Source organism: Bombina bombina, chromosome 8 (genome assembly GCF_027579735.1).
Source record: "Bombina bombina isolate aBomBom1 chromosome 8, aBomBom1.pri, whole genome shotgun sequence".
In the NCBI taxonomy this organism is placed as follows: Eukaryota; Metazoa; Chordata; class Amphibia; order Anura; family Bombinatoridae; genus Bombina; species Bombina bombina.
Window position 1 is genome coordinate 322,945,379 of NC_069506.1, and position 25,591 is coordinate 322,970,969.

Sequence of the window (25,591 nt, forward strand, 5' to 3'; positions counted from 1 at the left end):
TCAGCGTGCAGTGAATGTCAGAGGGATGTGAGGAGAGTATTGCCTATTGAATGCAGTGATCTCCTTCTACGGGGTCTATTTCATAAGGTTCTCTGTTATCGGTCGTAGAGATTCATCTCTTACCTCCCTTTTCAGATCGACGATATACTCTTATATTTACCATTTCCTCTACTGATTCTCGTTTCAGTACTGGTTTGGCTTTCTACAATCATGTAGATGAGTGTCCTGGGGTAAGTAAGTCTTATTTTCTGTGACACTCTAAGCTATGGTTGGGCACTTTATTCATAAAGTTCTAAATATATGTATTCAAACATTTATTTGCCTTGACTCAGAATGTTCAACTTTCCTTATTTCCAGACAGTCAGTTTCATATTTGGGATTATGCTTTAAATTATCATATTTTGTCTTACCTCAAAAATTTGACTTTTTTCCCTGTGGGCTGTTAGGCTCGCGGGGGCTGAAAATGCTTCATTTTATTGCGTCATTTTTGGCGCGGATTTTTTTGGCGCAAAAATTCATTTCCGTTTCCGGCGTCATACGTGTCGCCGGAAGTTGCGTCATTTTTTGACGTTATTTTGCGCCAAAAATGTCGGCGTTCCGGATGTGGCGTCATTTTTGGCGCCAAAAGCATTTAGGCGCCAAATAATGTGGGCGTCTTATTTGGCGCCAAAAAATATGGGCGTCGCTTTTGTCTCCACATTATTTCAGTCTCATTTTCATTTGCTTCTGGTTGCTAGAAGCTTGATGTTTGGCATTTTTTTCCCATTCCTGAAACTGTCTTATAAGGAATTTGATTTATTTTGCTTTATATGTTGTTTTTTCTCTTACATATTGCAAGATGTCTCACGTTGCATCTGAGCCAGAAGATACTACAGGAAAACCACTGCCTGCTGGATCTACCAAAGCTAAGTGTATCTGCTGTAAACTTTTGGTAGCTATTTCTCCAGCTGTTGTTTGTAATAATTGTCATGACAAACTTGTTAAAGCAGATAATATTTCCTTTAGTGATGTACCATTGCCTGTTGCAGTTCCCTCAACATCTAAGGTGCAGAATGTTCCTGATAACATAAGAGATTTTGTTTCTGAATCCATAAAGAAGGCTTTGTCTGTTATTTCTCCTTCTAGTAAACGTAAAAAGTCTTTTAAATCTTCTCTCTCTACAGATGAATTTTTAAATGAACACCATCATTCTGATTCTTTGGACTCTTCTGGTTCAGAGGATTCTGTCTCAGAGATTGATGCTGATAAATCTTCATATTTATTTAAGATGGAATTTATTCGCTCTTTACTTAAAGAAGTACTAATTGCTTTAGAAATAGAGGATTCTAGTCCTCTTGATACTAATTCTATACGTTTGGATAAGGTTTTTAAAGCTCCTGCGGTTATTCCAGAAGTCTTTCCTGTTCCTAATGCTATTTCTGCAGTAATTGCTAAGGAATGGGATAAATTGGGTAATTCATTTACTCCTTCTAAACGTTTTAAGCAATTATATCCTGTTCCGCCTGACAGGTTAGAATTTTGGGACAAAATCCCTAAAGTTGATGGGGCTATTTCTACCCTTGCTAAACGTACTACCATTCCTACGTCAGATGGTACCTCGTTTAAGGATCCTTTAGATAGAAAAATTGAATCTTTTCTAAGAAAAGCTTATCTATGTTCAGGTAATCTTCTTAGACCTGCTATATCATTGGCTGATGTTGCTGCAGCTTCAACTTTTTGGTTGGAAACTCTAGCGCAACAAGTAACAAATCGTGATTCTCATGATATTATTATTCTTCTCCAGCATGCTAATAATTTCATCTGTGATGCCATTTTTGATATTATTAGAGTTGATGTTAGATTTATGTCTCTGGCTATCTTAGCCAGAAGAGCTTTATGGCTTAAGACTTGGAATGCTGATATGGCTTCTAAATCAACTCTACTTTCCATTTCTTTCCAGGGAAACAAATTATTTGGTTCTCAGTTGGATTCTATTATTTCAACTGTTACTGGTGGGAAAGGAACTTTTTTACCACAGGATAAAAAGTCTAAAGGTAAAAACAGGGCTAACAATCGTTTTCGTTCCTTTCGTTTCAACAAAGAACAAAAGCCTGATCCTTCGTCCTCAGGAGCAGTTTCAGTTTGGAAACCATCTCCAGTCTGGAATAAATCCAAGCCTGCTAGAAAGGCAAAGCCTGCTTCTAAGTTCACATGAAGGTACGGCCCTCATTCCAGTTCAGCTGGTAGGGGGCAGGTTACGTTTTTTCAAGGAAATTTGGATCAAATCTGTTCACAATCTTTGGATTCAGAACATTGTTTCAGAAGGGTACAGAATTGGTTTCAAGATGAGACCTCCTGCAAAGAGATTTTTTCTTTCCCATGTCCCAGTAAATCCAGTGAAAGCTCAAGCATTTCTGAATTGTGTTTCAGATCTAGAGTTGGCTGGAGTAATTATGTCAGTTCCAGTTCCGGGACAGGGGATGGGGTTTTATTCAAATCTCTTCATTGTACCAAAGAAGGAGAATTCCTTCAGACCAGTTCTGGATCTAAAATTATTGAATCGTTATGTAAGGATACCAACGTTCAAGATGGTAACTGTAAGGACTATATTGCCTTTTGTTCAGCAAGGGAATTATATGTCCACAATAGATTTACAGGATGCATATCTGCATATTCCGATTCATCCAGATCATTATCAGTTCCTGAGATTCTCTTTTCTAGACAAGCATTACCAATTTGTGGCTCTACCGTTTGGCCTTGCTACAGCTCCAAGAATTTTCACAAAGATTCTCGGTGCCCTTCTGTCTGTAATCAGAGAACAGGGTATTGTGGTATTTCCTTATTTGGACGATATCTTGGTACTTGCTCCGTCTTTACATTTAGCAGAGTCTCATACGAATCGACTTGTGTTGTTTCTTCAAGATCATGGTTGGAGGATCAATTTACCAAAAAGTTCTTTGATTCCTCAAACAAGGGTAACCTTTCTGGGTTTCCAGATAGATTCAGTGTCCATGACTCTGTCTTTAACAGACAAGAGACGTCTAAAATTGATTACAGCTTGTCGAAACCTTCAGTCACAATCATTCCCTTCGGTAGCCTTATGCATGGAAATTCTAGGTCTTATGACTGCTGCATCGGACGCGATCCCCTTTGCTCGTTTTCACATGCGACCTCTTCAGCTCTGTATGCTGAACCAATGGTGCAGGGATTACACGAAGATATCTCAATTAATATCTTTAAAACCGATTGTTCGACACTCTCTAACGTGGTGGACAGATCACCATCGTTTAATTCAGGGGGCTTCTTTTGTTCTTCCGACCTGGACTGTAATTTCGACAGATGCAAGTCTCACAGGTTGGGGAGCTGTGTGGGGATCTCTGACGGCACAAGGAGTTTGGGAATCTCAGGAGGTGAGATTACCGATCAATATTTTGGAACTCCGTGCAATTTTCAGAGCTCTTCAGTTTTGGCCTCTTCTGAAGAGAGAATCGTTCATTTGTTTTCAGACAGACAATGTCACAACTGTGGCATACATCAATCATCAAGGAGGGACTCACAGTCCTCTGGCTATGAAAGAAGTATCTCGAATTTTGGTTTGGGCGGAATCCAGCTCCTGTCTAATCTCTGCGGTTCATATCCCAGGTGTAGACAATTGGGAAGCGGATTATCTCAGTCGCCAAACGTTGCATCCGGGCGAATGGTCTCTTCACCCAGAGGTATTTCTTCAGATTGTTCAATTGTGGGGGCTCCCAGAGATAGATCTGATGGCCTCTCATCTAAACAAGAAACTTCCCAGGTATCTGTCCAGATCCCGGGATCCTCAGGCGGAGGCAGTGGATGCATTATCACTTCCTTGGAAGTATCATCCTGCCTATATCTTTCCGCCTCTAGTTCTTCTTCCAAGAGTAATCTCCAAGATTCTGAGGGAATGCTCGTTTGTTCTGCTAATAGCTCCGGCATGGCCTCACAGGTTTTGGTATGCGGATCTTGTCCGGATGGCATCTTGCCAGCCATGGACTCTTCCGTTAAGACCAGACCTTCTGTCACAAGGTCCTTTTTTCCATCCGGATCTGAAATCCTTAAATTTAAAGGTATGGAGATTGAACGCTTGATTCTTGGTCATAGAGGTTTCTCTGACTCCGTGATTAATACTATGTTACAGGCTCGTAAATCTGTATCTCGAGAGATATATTATAGAGTCTGGAAGACTTATATTTCTTGGTGTCTTTCTCATAATTTTTCTTGGCATTCTTTTAGAATACCGAGAATTTTACAATTTCTTCAGGATGGTTTGGATAAGGGTTTGTCCGCAAGTTCTTTGAAAGGACAAATCTCTGCTCTTTCTGTTCTTTTTCACAGAAAGATTGCTATTCTTCCTGATATTCATTGTTTTGTACAAGCTTTGGTTCGTATAAAACCTGTCATTAAGTCAATTTCTCCTCCTTGGAGTTTGAATTTGGTTCTGGGAGCTCTTCAAGCTCCTCCGTTTGAACCTATGCATTCATTGGACATTAAATTACTTTCTTGGAAAGTTTTGTTCCTTTTGGCCATCTCTTCTGCTAGAAGAGTTTCTGAATTATCTGCTCTTTCGTGTGAGTCTCCTTTTCTGATTTTTCATCAGGATAAGGCGGTGTTGCGAACTTCTTTTCAATTTTTACCTAAAGTTGTGAATTCCAACAACATTAGTAGAGAAATTGTGGTTCCTTCATTATGTCCTAATCCTAAGAATTCTAAGGAGAAATCATTGCATTCTTTGGATGTTGTTAGAGCTTTGAAATATTATGTTGAAGCTACGAAATCTTTCCGTAAGACTTCTAGTCTATTTGTTATCTTTTCCGGTTCTAGGAAAGGCCAGAAAGCTTCTGCCATTTCTTTGGCATCCTGGTTGAAATCTTTAATTCATCTTGCCTATGTTGAGTCGGGTAAAACTCCGCCTCAAAGAATTACAGCTCATTCTACTAGGTCAGTATCTACTTCCTGGGCGTTTAGGAATGAAGCTTCGGTTGACCAGATCTGCAAAGCAGCAACTTGGTCTTCTTTGCATACTTTTACTAAATTCTACCATTTTGATGTATTTTCTTCTTCTGAAGCAGTTTTTGGTAGAAAAGTTCTTCAGGCAGCGGTTTCAGTTTGAATCTTCTGCTTATGTTTTTTGTTAAACTTTATTTTGGGTGTGGATTATTTTCAGCAGGAATTGGCTGTCTTTATTTTATCCCTCCCTCTCTAGTGACTCTTGTGTGGAAAGATCCACATCTTGGGTAGTCATTATCCCATACGTCACTAGCTCATGGACTCTTGTTAATTACATGAAAGAAAACATAATTTATGTAAGAACTTACCTGATAAATTCATTTCTTTCATATTAACAAGAGTCCATGAGGCCCACCCTTTTTTGTGGTGGTTATGATTTTTTTGTATAAAGCACAATTATTCCAATTCCTTATTTTATATGCTTCGCACTTTTTCTTATCACCCCACTTCTTGGCTATTCGTTAAACTGATTTGTGGGTGTGGTGAGGGGTGTATTTATAGGCATTTTAAGGTTTGGGAAACTTTGCCCCTCCTGGTAGGAATGTATATCCCATACGTCACTAGCTCATGGACTCTTGTTAATATGAAAGAAATGAATTTATCAGGTAAGTTCTTACATAAATTATGTTTTTTCTAAGGCATGGAATTGACTAAGAAAATACTGCTGATACGGATGTAATGTAAGTACAGCCTTAAATGCAGTAGCGACTGGTATCAGGCTGATGAATGTATGTACAATAAGTAATTTTCTAAGGAATGGAATTGACTAAGAAAATACTGTTAATACTGAGGTAATGTATGAGCCTTAACTGCAGTAGAAGCGACTGGTAGCAGGCTTATTAATAACACTACCTAACTTTTAAAGTGCGTGTTTAAAACGTTTACTGGCATGTTATTCGTTTTTTTGTGAGGTACTTTGGTGATAAATCTTTTGGGGCATGATTTTCCACATGGCTGTCGTTTATTTCTACATAGAAACGATTAACTGAGGTTTCCCACTGTTGTAATATGAGTGGGAGGGGCCTATTTTAGCGCTTTTTTGCGCAGTAAAAATTCAGTTACAGTCTTCCTGCTTCTTCTTCCTTGATCCAGGACGTCTCTAGAGGGCTCAGGGGTCTTCAAAATTCATTTTGAGGGAGGTAATCAGTCACAGCAGACCTGTGACAGTGTGTTTGACTGTGATAAAAACGTTAATTGTTAAATTGATTATCCGTTTTTGGGTATTAAGGGGTTAATCATCCATTTGCTAGTGGGTGCAATGCTTTGCTAACTTAATACATTTACTGTGAAAATTTGGTTGCTATTACTGATTTGGTTCATTCTTATTTCAACTGTGATGATTTTTTGTGCTTCTTAAAGGCGCAGTAGCATTTTTTATATTGCTTGTAAACTTATTTGAAAGGATTTTCCAAGCTTGCTAGTCTCATTGTTAGTCTGTTTAAACATGTCTGACACAGATGAATCTGTTTGTTCACTATGTTTGAAGGCCAATGTGGAGCCCCACAGAAATATGTGTACTAAATGTATTGATGTCACTTTGAATAAAAGTCAAATTTTATTTGTAAAGAAATTATCACCAGACAACGAGGGGGAAGTTATGCCGACTAACTCTCCTCACGTGTCAGTACCTTTGCCTCCCGCTCAGGAGGCGCGTGATATTGTGGCGCCAAGTACATCAGAGAGGCCCATACAAATCACTTTACAAGACATGGCTGCTGTTATGACAGAGGTATTATCTAAATTGCCTGAATTAAGAGGCAAGTGCGATAGCTCTGGGTTAAGGACAGAGCGCGCTGATGATGTGAGAGCCATGTCCGATACTGCGTCACAATTTGCAGAACATGAGGACGGAGAGCTTCATTCTGTGGGTGACGGATCTGATCCAGGGAGACCGGATTCAGAGATTTCTAATTTAAAATTTAAGCTTGAGAACCTCCGTGTATTGCTAGGGGAGGTATTAGCGGCTCTGAATGATTGTAACACGGTTGCAATTCCAGAGAAAATATGTAGGTTGGATAGATACTTTGCGGTACCGGTGTGTACTGACGTTTTTCCTATACCTAAAAGGCTTACAGAAATTATTAGCAAGGAGTGGGATAGACCCGGTGTGCCCTTTTCCCCTCCTCCGATATTTAGAAAAATGTTTCCAATAGACGCCACCACACGAGACTTATGGCAGACGGTTCCTAAGGTTGAGGGAGCAGTTTCTACTTTAGCTAAACGTACCACTATCCCGGTGGAGGATAGTTGTGCTTTTTCGGATCCAATGGATAAAAAATTAGAAGGTTACCTTAAGAAAATGTTTGTTCAACAAGGTTTTATCTTACAGCCCCTTGCATGCATTGTGCCTGTCACTGCTGCTGCGGCATTCTGGTTTGAGTCTCTGGAAGAGGCCATTCGCACAGCTCCATTGGATGAGATTATGGCCAAGCTTAAAGCACTTAAGCTAGCTAATGCATTTGTTTCTGATGCCGTTGTACATTTAACCAAACTAACGGCTAAAAACTCCGGATTCGCCATCCAGGCGTGCAGAGCGCTATGGCTTAAATCCTGGTCAGCTGACCTGACTTCTAAATCTAAATTGCTTAATATTCCTTTCAAAGGGCAGACCTTATTCGGGCCCGGCTTGAAAGAAATTATTGCTGACATTACTGGAGGTAAGGGTCATACTCTTCCTCAGGACAGAGCCAAATCAAAGGCCAAACAGTCTAATTTTCGTGCCTTTCGTAACTTCAAGGCAGGAGCAGCATCCACTTCCTCCGCTCAAAAACAGGAAGGACCTGTTGCTCGTTACAGACAGGGCTGGAAAGCTAACCAGCCCTGGAACAAGGGCAAGCAGGCCAGAAAGCCTACTTCTGCCCCTAAGACAGCATGAAGAGAGGGCCCCCGATCCGGAAACGGATCTAGTGGGGGGCAGACTATCTCTCTTCGCCCAGGCTTGGGCAAGAGATGTCCAGGATCCCTGGGCGTTGGAGATCATATCTCAGGGATATCTTCTGGACTTCAAAGCTTCTCCTCCACAAGGGAGATTTCATCTTTCAAGGTTATCAGCAAACCAAATAAAGAAAGAGGCATTTCTATGCTGTGTGCAAGACCTCTTAGTAATGGGGGTTATCCACCCAGTTCCGCGGACGGAACAAGGGCAAGGGTTTTACTCAAATCTGTTTGTGGTTCCCAAGAAAGAGGGAACCTTCAGACCAATCTTGGACCTAAAAATCTTAAACAGATTCCTAAGAGTTCCATCATTCAAAATGGAAACTATTCGAACCATCCTACCCATGATCCAAGAGGGTCAATACATGACCACAGTAGACTTAAAGGATGCCTACCTTCATATACCGATTCACAAAGATCATTATCGGTACCTAAGATTTGCCTTTCTAAACAGGCATTACCAGTTTGTAGCTCTTCCCTTCGGGTTAGCTACGGCCCCGAGAATTTTTACAAAGGTTCTGGGCTCACTCCTAGCGGTTTTAAGACCGCGAGGCATAGCGGTGGCGCCGTACTTAGACAACATTCTGATACAAGCGTCAAGTTTTCAAATTGCCAAGTCTCATACAGAGATAGTTCTGGCATTTCTGAGGTCGCATGGGTCGAAGGTGAACGTGGAAAAGAGTTCTCTATCACCACTCACAAGAGTCTCCTTCCTAGGGACTCTGATAGATTCTGTAGAAATGAAAATTTACCTGACGGAGGCCAGGTTATCAAAACTCTTAAATACTTGACGTGTCCTTCATTCCATTCCACGCCCGTCAGTAGCTCAGTGCATGGAAGTAATCGGCTTAATGGTAGCGGCAATGGACATAGTACCATTTGCGCGCCTGCATCTCAGACCCCTGCAATTATGCATGCTAAGTCAGTGGAATGGGGATTACTCAGATTTGTCCCCTCTACTAAATCTGGATCAAGAGACCAGAGATTCTCTTCTCTGGTGGCTTTCTCGGGTCCATCTGTCCAAGGGGATGACCTTTCGCAGGCCAGATTGGACAATTGTAACAACAGATGCCAGCCTTCTAGGTTGGGGCGCAGTCTGGATCTCCCTGAAGGCTCAGGGATTATGGACTCAAGAGGAGAAACTCCTCCCAATAAATATTCTGGAGTTGAGAGCAATATTCAATGCTCTTCTAGCTTGGCCTCAGTTAGCAACACTGAGGTTCATCAGATTTCAGTCGGACAACATCACGACTGTGGCTTACATCAACCATCAAGGGGGAACCAGGAGTTCCCTAGCGATGTTGGAAGTCTCAAAGATAATTCGCTGGGCAGAGTCTCACTCTTGCCACCTGTCAGCGATCTACATCCCAGGCGTGGAGAACTGGGAGGCGGATTTTCTAAGTCGCCAGACTTTTCATCCAGGGGAGTGGGAACTTCATCCGGAGGTCTTCGCTCAACTGATTCATCGTTGGGGCAAACCAGATCTGGATCTCATGGCGTCTCGCCAGAACCCCAAGCTTCCTTGTTACGGATCCAGGTCCAGGGACCCGGGAGCGGCGCTGATAGATGCTCTGACAACCCCTTGGGTCTTCAACATGGCTTATGTGTTTCCACCATTTCCGATGCTACCTCGACTGATTGCCAAGATCAAACAGGAGAGAGCATCAGTGATTCTGATAGCGCCTGCGTGGCCACGCAGGACCTGGTATGCAGACCTAGTGGACATGTCGTCCTGTCCACCATGGTCTCTACCTCTGAGGAAGGACCTTCTAATACAAGGTCCTTTCAAACATCCACATCTAATTTCTCTGAGGCTGACTGCATGGAGATTGAACGCTTGATCCTATCAAAGCGTGGCTTCTCTGAGTCAGTTATTGATACCTTAATACAGGCACGGAAGCCTGTTACCAGAAAAATTTACCATAAGATATGGCGTAAATATTTATATTGGTGCGAATCCAAGGGTTACTCATGGAGTAAGGTTAGGATTCCTAGGATATTGTCCTTTCTACAAGAGGGTTTAGAAAAGGGCTTATCTGCTAGTTCGTTAAAGGGACAGATTTCTGCTCTGTCTATTCTCTTACACAAACGTCTGGCAGAAGTTCCAGACGTCCAGGCTTTTTGTCAGGCTTTGGCTAGGATTAAGCCTGTGTTTAAGACTGTTGCTCCGCCGTGGAGTTTAAACTTAGTTCTTAAAGTTCTTCAAGGGGTTCCGTTTGAACCCCTTCATTCCATTGATATTAAGCTTTTATCTTGGAAAGTTCTGTTTTTGATGGCTATTTCCTCGGCTCGAAGAGTCTCTGAGTTATCGGCCTTACATTGTGATTCTCCTTATCTGATTTTCCATTCAGACAAGGTAGTTCTGCGTACTAAACCTGGGTTTTTACCTAAGGTAGTTTCTAACAGGAATATCAATCAGGAGATTGTTGTTCCATCATTATGTCCTAATCCTTCTTCAAAGAAGGAACGACTTTTGCATAATCTGGACGTAGTCCGTGCCCTGAAGTTCTGTTTACAGGCAACTAAATATTTTCGTCAAACTTCTTCCCTGTTTGTCGTGTACTCTGGTCAGAGGAGAGGTCAAAAAGCTTCGGCAACCTCTCTCTCCTTCTGGCTTCGTAGCATAATACGTTTAGCCTATGAGACTGCTGGACAGCAGCCCCCTGAAAGAATTACAGCTCATTCCACTAGAGCTGTGGCTTCCACCTGGGCCTTTAAGAATGAGGCCTCTGTTGAACAGATTTGCAAGGCTGCAACTTGGTCTTCGCTTCACACTTTTTCAAAATTTTACAAATTTGACACTTTTGCTTCTTCGGGGGCTGTTTTTGGGAGAAAGGTTCTACAGGCAGTGGTTCCTTCCGTTTAAGCGTTTAAGTTCCTGCCTTGTCCCTCCCATCATCCGTGTACTTTGGCTTTGGTATTGGTATCCCATAAGTAATGGATGACCCGTGGACTGAATACACTTAACAAGAGAAAACATAATTTATGCTTACCTGATAAATTTATTTCTCTTGTAGTGTATTCAGTCCACGGCCCGCCCTGTCTTTTTAAGGCAGATCTAAATTTTAATTAAAACTCCAGTCACCACTGCACCCTATGGTGTCTCCTTTCTTGTCTTGTTTCGGTCGAATGACTGGATATGACATGTGAGGGGAGGAGCTATATAGCAGCTCTGCTTTGGTGATCCTCTTGCAACTTCCTGTTGGGAAGGGAATATATATCCCATAAGTAATGGATGACCCGTGGACTGAATACACTACAAGAGAAATAAATTTATCAGGTAAGCATAAATTATGTTTTTTTTGGTGGTGGTGCTGTGTTTTTTTGGTGGTGGTGCTGTGTGTGTGTGTGTTTGGTGGTGGTGCTGTGTGTGTGTTTGGTGGTGCTGTGTGTGTGTGTTTGGTGGTGGTGTAAGAAAAACGGATGGCTACTGAGCAACATGAAAAAAAGGTATTTATTCCAATAAAAAATTGTAGAAAGACACAACAAAACAATGGAGGAGATCAGCAATCTTACACACGCGCTTAATCATAGATGCTAAATACTTGTGAGACTATGGATTTTATGAAAAGGGTTTGTAGTAAAGTCACAGGTGAATCTTTTGAGATGGATTTTTATGCCACATGTCTTACCAATTATATAGTGTATTTATTGGACTGTCAACTTTGTGGAGCCCAATATGTGGGACAGTCGACCAGAACCCTTAGGGATCGTGCCAGAGAGCATCTTAGAGATATAAAAAACTTCAATAAAGATTCAGCTGTGGCAAAACATTTCAATCTCTTTCACTTTACAAGTGTACCTAGGCTTAAAATCAAAATTAGCAAGAACCCTGTATCGAGGAGGGGACATATCCAAAGTGCTAGACAGGAAAGAATTATTTTGGATCTAAAAATTAGACCACCTTTGGGTATGAATCTGGAATGGGATATGAGATATTATGTTGACTAGGTAGATACCACTGAATGTATGTATAGTTATACATGTATTTTCATATTGGTATATACTTCAACACATATTCCTAGTCACATTTTTTTAAACTCCCTCTCATGTGACAATCCTATCATGATAACATATTTCTGTATTTTTTATTTTTGTATTTTTGAATGTGTTTTTTTTTCAATGTGTATTTTCACACACCTATGTTTACAATTATGGGTACATATGTGTATATAAATCTTCCTATACATATTTACATATTTTGTATTTTTATAGGTAGGACCAATTTTTGGATTCTTAATACCTATTCATGTATCAACATGTATCCACTTATGTCATACTGTTACCATAAGAATGAATTGTGAATTTAGTGTGTTCTATTTCTATCATGTATTTATTATTATGCCTTGAAAATCTGTGATCGTGCCTATTTACTCATTGAATTTGTGATCATGCCATTTATTCTATTTTGTTGCTATTTCATGAAATATTGTTCCTTATTAATTATAACTCTTTCTTCTAATCAATTTTTTAATTTTTTCTTTAAATTGTAAGTGTCATTTTGTTAATTTGTCAGATATGCATACATAATTCTACATGATTTTATTTATACTGATGTCTGCATAAATTATGGAATGTATTCTATGACACTTCATTTTCATAAGAAGTGCTGCTAAATCTCATTGTATTTCGCTTTTGTATCTTGTTTTTGAATTATGTATATATGTGTATATATATATATATATATATATATATATATATATATATATATATATATATATATATATATATATATATTTTATCATCATCATATATTTACAAGTATGTTTATATTATGGTGTTATCTTTATTATGTGCCAATTATTGCCATTCCCTCAAGTATACTGAGTATGTTTTTATTCTGATCTGTTATACTTATTGAGGTTGCACACTTTAGAATCTAATTTGTTGTCTGTGTGATACCTATCAGTTACGTCACCTAACAGACTAAGCATTTCATTGGTGTGTTGCCCCTTTAAATGTAACAGCTGTCCTTACTTGTATTTAGCATCTATGATTAAGCGCGTGTGTGCACGAAACATGTAAGATTTCTGATCCCCTCCATTGTTTTGTTGTGTCTTTCTACAATTTTTTATTGGAATAAATACCTTCTTTCATGTTGCTCAGTAGCCATCCGTTTTTCTTACATTTGGCTTTGCGGTAGTCCACCGCTCTTTTGGTTGGCTCCACACACCCCTATCTCACAGAGTTGGTCTGTTCTACCCCTCTTACTCTGACCCGGCGGAAGTTTTCTGCAGCGGCACACCTCCTCTCAGTGTTTGGTGGTGGCGCTGTGTGTGTGTTTGGTGGTGGCGGTGCTGTGTGTGTGTTTGGTGGTGGCGGTGCTGTGTGTGTGTTTGGTGGTGGCGGTGCTGTGTGTGTGTTTGGTGGTGGCGGTGCTGTGTGTGTGTTTGGTGGTGGCGGTGCTGTGTGTGTGTTTGGTGGTGGCGGTGCTGTGTGTTTGTTTGGTGGTGGCGGTGCTGTGTGTGTGTTTGGTGGTGGCGGTGCTGTGTGTGTGTTTGGTGGTGGCGGTGCTGTGTGTGTGTTTGGTGGTGGCGGTGCTGTGTGTGTGTTTGGTGGTGGCGGTGCTGTGTGTGTGTTTGGTGGTGGCGGTGCTGTGTGTGTGTTTGGTGGTGGTGCTGTGTTTGGTGGTGGTGCTGTGTTTGGTGGTGGTGCTGTGTTTGGTGGTGGTGCTGTGTTTGGTGGTGGTGCTGTGTTTGGTGGTGGTGCTGTGTGTTTGGTGGTGGTTGTGTGTGTTTGGTGGTGGTTGTGTGTGTTTGGTGGAGGTGCTGTGTTTGTGTTTGGTGGTGGTTGTGTGTGTTTGGTGGTGGTTGTGTGTGTTTGGTGGTGGTTGTGTGTGTTTGGTGGTGGTGCTGTGTTTGTGTTTGGTGGTGGTGGTGCTGTGTTTGTGTTTGGTGGTGGTGGTGCTGTGTGTGTTTTGGTGGTGGTGGTGCTGTGTGTGTTTTGGTGGTGGTGGTGCTGTGTGTGTTTTGGTGGTGGTGGTGCTGTGTGTGTTTTGGTGGTGGTGGTGCTGTGTGTTTGGTGGTGGTTGTGTTTTGGTGGTGGTGCTGTGTTTGTGTTTGGTGGTGTTGCTGGTGTGTGTGTTGGTTTGACCATTAAAAAAGAATTGTAGCAACGTGTTCAGATGTTAGACTGGTATGCTAAGTAATTTGTTACAAGGATACAGAAAAGTCTACAAGGTGTTTCATGTTCTTTTTACTGTAAATCACTTGGTCTCTGGTAAACTAGAAATAACACTAATATTGACCTGGTTTCATTCTGATTCTAATTGAACTGTGATCAGCCCTCAGATTGTGATTGGCCACCTATAATGGCCTGGTCCCCTACATGATTTAACACCAAATTTACCTTACATGGGTATCCTGCTTATTTGTGAATATTCTACTATATAATCACTTTAAAAGCTAATTTGCAACACATTATGCTCTGCTATTTGCAATCTGCCATGGCACACACCTACACCAAACCCTCCCAAGATCTAACATTGTCCATAATTACCACAGAAAAGTGCTGACTTAATCTTGTTGTGTGTGTGTATGTATAAATAAAGTTGTTTGATTAGAACAGCCAATCATAATTGCAATGGATGGGTTCACTGTCATAACTGAGCCCTTTTACTCTTCTGATTGGGGTATTGTTTGTTTAATCAAGCTGAGAAGTATAATTAATTTAATATAGCTACCTCTCTTTTCTCACAGATGCTAAAGCATTCTATGTGTCTGGGTCAGGACTACAGATTTTCCCGTCAAAGACTTGCTGTTATGGGAATCATCTTAAAAATGTGTATCTGCTATCCTAGCACCAATATGCAATGTCAGAAGAGCATCACAGGCGTTACTAAAGTCATCACAGTGGTCTGTGCAGATTCAAACACTTTTACATTAAGTAACACAAATATTAATGAATATTTTCTCTGTACTAAGACCTCCTCTGTCAAAAAAAAACCTAAAAAAATATGATCTATATTACAAAGAAAATTTAATTGAGAGCATAGCCCAGCAATGAGCTAAAAACACGGTTTTATTCTAATCCAACAGAATTCCCATATGGCAGCTCATGATTTTTTTAATGAATTAAAGCCCAGGATCAAAACGTAGTCTTAAAAACAGAGGCACTTTAATTCTAAATAGTTTACAAACACGTTCATTTTTTAACATACCTTTGTGTTATGATAAACATAACGCTGATCCTTCGCCGGCAGCTGCTGCTTTCTTTAGCAGATCGAAAACAAATTCGGCTTCCTCCAGTCATTGTGTGCCCCCTTTGGCATCCAGCTCGTGAGGCACGCAATGATTGGAGGAAGCCGGATCCTCATTTATATGCTAATGAAGCAGCAGATGCAGGTGGAGGATCAGCATTATGTTAACTGTAATGCAATGGTACGTATTTTAAAAAATAAGCGTCTATGTAAATTTTAATAAATTAAAATGCCCCTGTTTTTAAGATTTTTTTTTTTTTTATCCTTTCATCATTCTCATTTTCCAGTGCATTAAAAAAAGTTGATATTTGAATGAGTGCGAACACAAAAAACAAATAGAGCTATCGCAAGCATTTGCATGGATTTTTACAGACCTTTAGGGAAGGAAAATATAGGCAGACAGATTAAAACAAGATGGCTTATTGATTTAGTATAATTGAATGTTTTTTTTAAAAAAAAATCCCCTAGCAAATATCATGAACAACTTTTATATCATGTTGAGTCATTTTAAATTTAACTTTTTTTTTTTTTTTGCATTCATAAATAAACATTTTCATGATTATTATATGCTTTACAATTTAAATGTGTGCAATGTTTTAAACTTTCTGTTTAAAGGGAAATATAGTTAAAGTCAACTCCAGAACAGCAATGCATTACTGGGACCTAAATGAACATATCTGATAAGCCAATGACATGAAGCATATGTACGTAGCTACCAATCACCAGCTAGCTCCTAGTAGTAAAATGTTGCTCCCGTGTGTACCTAGATAAAAAAAAAAAAAGATTCCAAGAGAATGAAGCAAATTTGATCAGGTTTTTTTTTTTTTTTTGAACTCTTGATGAAGCTTATTCCCAATGCCCACATTGTGACAGTGCTCTGTTGTGCACTGGCCAAATGGGTTTTCAAATGGTCAAAGCTGTTGAATTTGTAAAATAACTGCTGAAAAAGATTTCTTCAGATGGCTTAGGAAAACCACTGTCAAATTGTGCTCATGCAAGTGTAGGTGGTGGTAGTTTGCCACAAATGCATTTAAAAGTAGGTCATTGTAGGGTTTTCAAATGGATTAGAATTCTAATGTGTTTGGATATGTGCCAGTATATCGTTATAATGGTTTCACACTGTTGGAGAATGTGGTTCTACTGATATTTCATTTCTTTCATGTAATTAGCAAGAGTCCATGAGCTAGTGACGTATGGGATATACATTCCTACCAGGAGGGGCAAAGTTTCCCAAACCTCAAAATGCCTATAAATACACCCCTCACCACACCCACAATTCAGTTTTACAAACTTTGCCTCCGATGGAGGTGGTGAAGTAAGTTTGTGCTAGATTCTACGTTGATATGCGCTCCGCAGCAGGTTGGAGCCCGGTTTTCCTCTCAGCGTGCAGTGAATGTCAGAGGGATGTGAGGAGAGTATTGCCTATTTGAATTCAATGATCTCCTTCTACGGGGTCTATTTCATAGGTTCTCTGTTATCGGTCGTAGAGATTCATCTCTTACCTCCCTTTTCAGATCGACGATATACTCTTATATTTACCATTACCTCTACTGATTCTCGTTTCAGTACTGGTTTGGCTTTCTACTACATGTAGATGAGTGTCCTGGGGTAAGTAAGTCTTATTTTCTGTGACACTCTAAAGCTATGGTTGGGCACTTTTATATAAAGTTCTAAATATTTGTGTTTAAACATTTATTTGCCTTGATTCAGGATGTTCAACGTTCCTTATTTCAGACAGTCAGTTTCATTATATGGGATAATGCATTTGAATAATCAATTTTTTTCTTACCTTAAAATTTGACTTTTTTTCCTGTGGGCTGTTAGGCTCGCGGGGGCTGAAAATGCTTCATTTTATTGCGTCATTTTTTGCGCAGACTTTTTTGGCGCAAAAAATTATTTATTTCCGGCGTCGTTCTTGTCACCGGAAGTTGCGTAATTTTTGACGTTTTTGCGCCAAAAGTGTCGGCGTTACCGGATGTGGCGTCATTTTTGGCGCTAAAAGCATTTAGGCGCCAAATAATGTGGGCGTCTTTTTTGGCGCTAAAAAATATGGGCGTCATTATTGTCTCCACGTTATTTAAGTCTTATTGTTTATTTGCTTCTGGTTGCTAGAAGGTTGCTCACTGGCATTTTTTCCCATTCCTGAAACTGTCATTTAAGGAATTTGATCAATTTTGCTTTATATGTTGTTTTTTCTATTACATATTGCAAGATGTCTCAGATGGACCCTGAATCAGAAGATACTTCTGGAAAATCGCTGCCTGATGTTGCATCTACCAAAGTTAAGTGTATTTGCTGTAAACTTGTGGTATCTGTTCCTCCAGCTGTTGTTTGTAATGAATGTCATGACAAACTTGTTAATGCAGATAATATTTCCTTTAGTAATGTTACATTACCTGTTGTTGTTCCATCAACATCTAATACTCAGAGTGTTCCTGTTAACATAAGAGATTTTGTTTCTAAATCCATTAAGAAGGCTATGTCTGTTATTCCTCCTTCTAGTAAACGGAAAAGGTCTTTTAAAACTTCTCATTTTTCAGATGAATTTTTAAATGAACATCATCATTCTGATTCCGATAATGATTCCTCTGGTTCAGAGGATTCAGTTTCAGAGGTTGATGCTGATAAATCTTCATATTTATTCAAAATGGAATTTATTCGTTCTTTACTTAAAGAAGTCTTAATTGCATTAGAGATAGAGGAATCTGGTCCTCATGATACTAAATCTAAACGTTTAAATAAGGTTTTTAAATCTCCTGTAGTTATTACAGAAGTTTTTCCTGTCCCTGATGCTATTTCTGAAGTAATTTCCAGGGAATGGAATAATTTGGGTAATTCATTCACTCCTTCTAAACGTTTTAAGCAATTATATCCTGTGCCAGCTGACAGATTAGAGTTTTGGGACAAAATCCCTAAGGATGATGGGGCTGTCTCTACTCTTGCTAAACGTACTACTATTCCTACGGCAGATAGTACTTCCTTTAACCCCTTAATGACCACAGCACTTTTCCATTTTCTGTCCGTTTGGGACCAAGGCTATTTTTACATTTCTGCGGTGTTTGTGTTTAGCTGTAATTTTCCCCTTACTCATTTACTGTACCCACACATATTATATACCGTTTTTCTCGCCATTAAATGGACTTTCAAAATATACCATTATTTTCATCATATCTTATAATTTACTATAAAAAAAATTATAAAATATGAGGAAAAAATGGAAAAAAACACACTTTTTCTAACTTTGACCCCCAAAATCTGTTATACATCTACAACCACCAAAAAAAAAAATATGCTAAATAGTTTCTAAATTTTGTCCTGAGTTTAGAAACACCCAATGTTTACACGTTCTTTGCTTTTTTTGCAAATTATAGGGCCATAAATACAAGTAGCACTTTCCTATTTCAAAACCATTTTTTTTCAAAATTAGCGATAGTTATATTGGGACACTGATATCTTTCACGAATCCCTGAATATCCATTGACATGTATATATTTTTTTTTAGAAGACATCCCAAAGTATTGATCTAGGCCCATTTTGGTATATTTCATGCCACCATTTCACCACCAAATGCGATCAAATAAAAAAAATTGTTCACTTTTTCACAATTTTTTTCACAAACTTTAGGTTTCTCACTGAAATTATTTACAAAAAACTTATGCAATTATAGCATAAATGGTTGTAAATGCTTCTCTGGGATCCCCTTTGTTCATAAATAGCAGACAGATATGGCTTTGGTTTTGCTTTTCACTAATTAGAAGGCTGCTAAATGCGACTGCGTACCACACGTGTAATATGCCCAGCAGTGAAGGGGTTAATTAGGGAGCTTCTAGGTTTAATTTTAGCTTCAGTGTAGTGTAGTAGACAACCCCAAGTATTGATCTAGGCCCATTTTGGTATATTTCATGCCACCATTTCACCGCCAAATGCAATCAAATTAAAAAAAACGCTAAATTTTTCACAATTTTAGGTTTCTCACTGAAATTATTTACAAACAGCATGTGCAATTATGGCACAAATGGTTGTAAATGCTTCTCTGGGATCCCCTTTGTTCAGAAATAGCAGACACGTATGACTTTGGCATTGCTTTTTGGTAATTAGAAGGCCGCTAAGTGCTGCTGCGCATCACACGTGTATTATGGCTAGCAGTGAAGGGGTTAATTAGGTAGTTTGTAGGGAGCTTGCAGGGTTAATTTTAGCTTTAGTGTAGAGATCAGCCTCCCACCTGACACATCAGACCCCCTGATCCCTCCCAAACAGCTCCCTTCCCTCCCCCACCCCACAATTGTCCCCGCCATCTTAAGTACTGGCAGAAAGTCTGCCAGTACTAAAATAAAAGGGTTTTTAAAAATAATAAACATTTTTTTAGCATATTTACATATGCTACTGTGTAGGATCCCCCCCTTAGCCCCCAACTTCCCTGATCTCCCCCAAAACCGTTCTCTAACCCTCCCCTCTGCCTTATTTGGGGCCATCATGGGTACTGGCAGCTGTCTGCCAGTACCCAGTTTGCAAAAAAATATGTATTTCTCCTGTTAAGTGTAGTCAGTCCACGGGTCATCATTACTTATGGGATATTAACTCCTCCCCAACAGGAAGTGCAAGAGGATCACCCAAGCAGAGCTGCTATATAGCTCCTCCCCTCTACGTCACACCCAGTCATTCTCTTGCACCCAACTAATAGATAGGATGTGTGAGAGGACTGTGGTGATTAAACTTAGTTTTTTATATCTTCAATCAAAAGTTTGTTATTTTAAACGGCACCGGAGTGTGTTGTTTCCTTCTCAGGCAGAATTTGAAGAAGAATCTACCTGAGTTTTTGTATATGATCTTAGCGGACGTAACTAAGATCCGTTTGCTGTTCTCGGACATTCTGAGGAGTAAGGTAACTTCAGATCAGGGGACAGCGGGCAGGTTCACCTGCAAAGAGGTATGTTGCAGTATATTATTTTCTAAGGAATGGAATTGACTGAGAAAATACTGCTAATACCGATATAATGTAAGTACAGCCTTAAATGCAGTAGTAGCAACTGGTATCAGGCTGATATGTATATATGTTTACACTTAAGTATTTCTGGGGAATGGCACTTCACTGGGAAAATACTGTATGCATATAATTTTTAGCCTAACTTGCAGTGTGAGCGACTAGCAGCAGGCTTTTTAATGACATTTCATATATTAGATTTTAAACGTTTACTGGCATGTTAAATCGTTTAATTATCTGAGGTACTTGGTGAAAATTGTTTTGGGCTTTATTTTCCACATGGCTGTCGTTTGTTTTAAATTAAAACAGTTTACTGAGCTTCCCTCACTGTTGTAGTGTGAGTGGGAGGGGCCTATTTTGGCGCTTTTACTACGCATCAGAAATTCAGTCACAGTCTGTCTTTTTCTCCCTGCATGATCTAGGACGTCTCCACAGAGCTCAGGGGTCTTCAAAACTAGTTTTGAGGGAGGTAATCACTCACAGCAGACCTTTGAGACTGTGCTTGACTGTGATAAAAACGCTTATATTTTCAATTGTTATACGTTTTTTCTGATATTAAGGGTTAATCATCCATTGCTAATGAGTGCAATCCTTTGCTAAATTTGGTTTCTATAACTAATCCGGTTCATTGTTATTCAACTGTGACAGTTTTTGTGTGCTTCTTAAAGGCACAGTAACGTTTTTACATATTGCTTGTAAATTTAGTTGAAAAGTATTTCCAAGCTTGCTAGTCTAATTGCTAGTTTGTTTAAACATGTCTGACACAGAGGAATCTCTTTGTGCAATATGTTCAAAAGCCAAGGTGGAGCCCAATAGAAATTTATGTACTAATTGCATTGATGCTACTTTAAATAAAAGTCAATCTGTACATGTTAAGCAACATTCACCAGACAACGAGGGGGAAGTTATGCCGACTAACTTGCCTCACGTGTCAGTACCTGCATCTCCCGCTCAGGAGGTGCGTGATATTGTAACGCCAAGTACATCAGGGCGGCCATTACAAATCACTCTATAAGACATGGCTAATGTTATGACTGAAGTTTTGTCTAAATTACCAGAACTTAGAGGTAAACGAGATCACTCTGGGATGAGAACAGAGTATACTGATAATGCTAGGGCCATGTCTGATACTGCGTCACAATTGGCAGAGCATGAGGACGGAGAGCTTCATTCTGCGGGTGACGGATCTGATCCAAATAAACTGGATTCAGACATTTTAAATTTTAAGTTTAAGCTGGAAAACCTCCGTGTATTGCTAGGGGAGGTGTTAGCGGCTCTGAATGATTGTAACACAGTTGCAATCCCAGAGAAAATGTGTAGGTTGGATAAATATTTTGCGGTACCGACGAGTACTGACGTTTTTCCTATACCTAAGAGACTTACTGAAATTATTACTAAGGAGTGGGATAGACCCGGTGTGCCTTTCTCACCCCCTCCTATATTCAGAAAAATGTTTCCAATAGACGCCACCACACGGGACTTATGGCAAACGGTCCCTAAGGTGGAGGGAGCAGTTTCTACTTTAGCTAAGCGTACCACTATCCCGGTGGAGGATAGCTGTGCCTTTTCAGATCCAATGGATAAAATGTTAGAGGGTTACCTTAAGAAAATGTTTGTTCAACAAGGTTTTATATTACAACCCCTTGCATGCATTGCGCCTGTCACGGCTGCGGCAGCATTTTGGTTTGAGTCTCTGGAAGAGACCCTTAACTCAGCTCCATTAGATGAGATTACACACAAGCTTAAAACCCTTAAGCTAGCTAATTCATTTATTTCTGATGCCGTAGTACACTTAACTAAACTTACGGCTAAGAATTCCGGATTCGCCATTCAGGCGCGCAGAGCGCTGTGGCTAAAATCCTGGTTAGCTGATGTAACTTCTAAATCGAAATTACTTAACATACCTTTCAAGGGGCAGACTTTATTCGGGCCCGGTTTGAAAGAAATTATCGCTGATATTACGGGAGGTAAAGGCCATGCCCTGCCTCAAGACAGAGCCAAACCCAGGGCTAGACAGTCTAATTTTCGTGCCTTTCGTAACTTCAAGGCAGGAGCAGCTTCAACTTCCTCTGCTCCAAAACAGGAAGGAGCTGTTGCTCGCTACAGACAGGGCTGGAAACCTAACCAGACCTGGAACAAGGGCAAGCAGGCCAGAAAACCTGCTGCTGCCCCTAAGACAGCATGAAGTGAGGGCCCCCGATCCGGAAACGGATCTAGTGGGGGGCAGACTCTCTCTCTTCGCCCAGGCTTGGGCAAGAGATGTCCAGGATCCCTGGGCGTTGGAGATCATATCTCAGGGATATCTTCTGGACTTCAAAGCTTCTCCTCCACAAGGGAGATTTCACCTTTCAAGGTTGTCAACAAACCAGATAAAGAAAGAGGCGTTTCTACGCTGTGTTCAAGACCTTTTACTAATGGGAGTGATCCACCCAGTTCCGCGGTCGGAACACGGACAAGGGTTTTACTCAAATCTGTTTGTGGTTCCCAAAAAAGAGGGAACCTTCAGACCAATATTGGATTTAAAGATCCTAAAAAAATTCCTAAGAGTTCCGTCATTCAAGATGGAAACTATTCGGACAATCTTACCCATGATCCAGAGAGGTCAGTACATGACCACAGTGGATTTAAAGGATGCTTACCTTCACATACCGATTCACAGAGAGCATTACCGGTATCTAAGGTTTGCCTTCCTAAACAGGCATTACCAGTTTGTAGCTCTTCCCTTCAGGTTGGCTACGGCTCCAAGAATCTTTACAAAGGTTCTGGGCTCTCTTCTGGCGGTACTAAGACCGCAAGGAATTTCGGTAGCTCCGTACCTAGACGACATTCTGATACAAGCGTCAAGCTTTCAAACTGCCAAGTCTCATACAGAGTTAGTACTGGCATTTCTAAGGTCGCATGGGTGGAAAGTAAACGAGGAGAAGAGTTCTCTCTTACCACTCACAAGAGTTCCCTTCTTGGGGACTCTTATAGATTCTGTAGAAATGAAAATTTACCTGACAGAGGACAGGTTAACAAAGCTTCTAAATGCTTGCCGTGCCCTTCATTCCATTCAACACCCGTCAGTGGCTCAATGCATGGAGGTAATCGGCTTAATGGTAGCGGCAATGGACATAGTTCCTTTTGCACGCCTGCACCTCAGACCGCTGCAATTGTGCATGCTAAGTCAGTGGAATGGGGATTACTCAGATTTGTCCCCTGGATCAAGAGACCAGAGATTCTCTTCTATGGTGGCTTTCTCGGCCACATCTGTCCAGGGGGATGCCCTTCAGCAGGCCAGACTGGACAATTGTAACTACAGACGCCAGCCTACTAGGTTGGGGCGCTGTCTGGAATTCCCTGAAAGCTCAGGGATCATGGACTCGAGAGGAGAGTCTCCTTCCAATAAACATTCTGGAATTGAGAGCAGTTCTCAATGCCCTTCTGGCTTGGCCTCAGTTAGCAACCCTGAGGTTCATCAGGTTTCAGTCGGACAATATCACGACTGTGGCTTACATCAACCATCAGGGGGGGACAAGAAGTTCCTTAGCGATGATGGAAGTATCAAAGATAATTCGCTGGGCAGAGTCTCACTCTTGCCACCTGTCAGCGATCCACATCCCAGGAGTGGAGAACTGGGAGGCGGATTTCCTAAGTCGCCAGACTTTTCATCCGGGGGAGTGGGAACTTCATCCGGAGGTCTTTGCCCAAATACTTCGACGTTGGGGCAAACCAGATATGGATCTCATGGCGTCTCGCCGGAACGCCAAGCTTCCTCGTTACGGGTCCAGGTCCAGGGACCCGGGAGCGGTCCTGATAGATGCCTTGACAGCACCTTGGACCTTCAGGATGGCTTATGTGTTTCCACCCTTCCCGATGCTTCCTCGTTTGATTGCCAGGATCAAACAGGAGAAAGCATCAGTGATTCTAATAGCGCCTGCGTGGCCACGCAGGACCTGGTATGCAGATCTAGTGGACATGTCATCCTGTCCACCTTGGTCTCTGCCTCTGAGACAGGACCTTCTAATTCAGGGTCCTTTCAAACATCAAAATCTAATTTCTCTGAAGCTGACTGCATGGAAATTGAACGCTTAATTTTATCATAGCGTGGATTTTCGGAGCCAGTAATTGATACCTTAATACAGGCTAGGAAACCTGTTACCAGGAAGATTTACCATAAGATATGGCGTAAATACTTACACTGGTGCGAATCCAAGGGTTACTCATGGAGTAAGGTTAGGATTCCTAGGATATTGTCTTTTCAACAAGAAGATTTAGAAAAGGGTTTATCTGCAAGTTCTTTAAAGGGACAGATCTCAGCTCTGTCCATCCTTCTACACAAACGTCTGTCAGAAGTTCCAGACGTTCAGGCTTTTTGTCAGGCTTTGGCTAGAATTAAGCCTGTGTTTAAGACTGTAGCTCCACCGTGGAGCTTAAACTTAGTTCTTAACGTTTTACAGGGTGTTCCGTTTGAACCCCTTCGTTCCATTGATATCAAGCTGTTATCTTGGAAAGTTCTGTTTTTAATGGCTATTTCCTCGGCTCGTAGAGTCTCTGAGTTATCAGCCTTACATTGTGATTCTCCGTATCTGATTTTTCATTCAGATAAGGTAGTTCTGCGTACTAAACCTGGGTTCTTACCTAAGGTAGTCACTAACAAGAATATCAATCAAGAGATTGTTGTTCCATCATTGTGTCCTAACCCTTCTTCAAAGAAGGAACGACTTCTGCACAATCTAGATGTAGTCCGTGCCCTGAAATTTTATTTACAGGCAACTAAAGATTTTCGCCAAACTTCTTCCCTGTTTGTCGTTTATTCTGGACAGAGGAGAGGTCAAAAAGCATCTGCTACCTCTCTATCCTTTTGGCTTCGTAGCATAATACGCTTGGCCTATGAGACTGCTGGACAGCAACCTCCTGAAAGGATTACAGCTCATTCTACTAGAGCTGTGGCTTCCACTTGGGCCTTTAAGAACGAGGCCTCTGTTGAACAGATTTGCAAGGCTGCAACTTGGTCTTCTCTTCATACTTTTTCCAAATTTTACAAATTTGACACTTTTGCTTCTTCGGAGGCTGTTTTTGGGAGAAAGGTTCTTCAGGCAGTGGTTCCTTCCGTATAGAGATCCTGCCTGTCCCTCCCGTCATCCGTGTACTTAGCTTTGGTATTGGTATCCCATAAGTAATGATGACCCGTGGACTGACTACACTTAACAGGAGAAAACATAATTTATGCTTACCTGATAAATTCCTTTCTCCTGTAGTGTAGTCAGTCCACGGCCCGCCCTGTTTTTTAAGGCAGGTCTAAATTTTTAAATTATACTCCAGTCACCACTGCACCCTATAGTTTCTCCTTTCTCGTTTGGTTCTCGGTCGAATGACTGGGTGTGACGTAGAGGGGAGGAGCTATATAGCAGCTCTGCTTGGGTGATCCTCTTGCACTTCCTGTTGGGGAGGAGTTAATATCCCATAAGTAATGATGACCCGTGGAC

The 25,591-nt window shown here is 40.8% G+C and overlaps 1 protein-coding gene across 1 annotated transcript in view; it reads left to right on the forward strand.

Moving 5' to 3' along the window:
* FOXRED1 (FAD dependent oxidoreductase domain containing 1) overlaps positions 1-15,707 on the forward strand; it is an 80,561-nt gene extending 64,854 nt beyond the window's left edge. Inside the window, exon 12 of the mRNA XM_053691540.1 lies at positions 14,643-15,707. The gene's annotated coding sequence lies outside the window, so the exon portion shown is untranslated. The remainder of the gene's footprint in view (positions 1-14,642) is intronic.
* Positions 15,708-25,591: the final 9,884 nt, after the last annotated feature.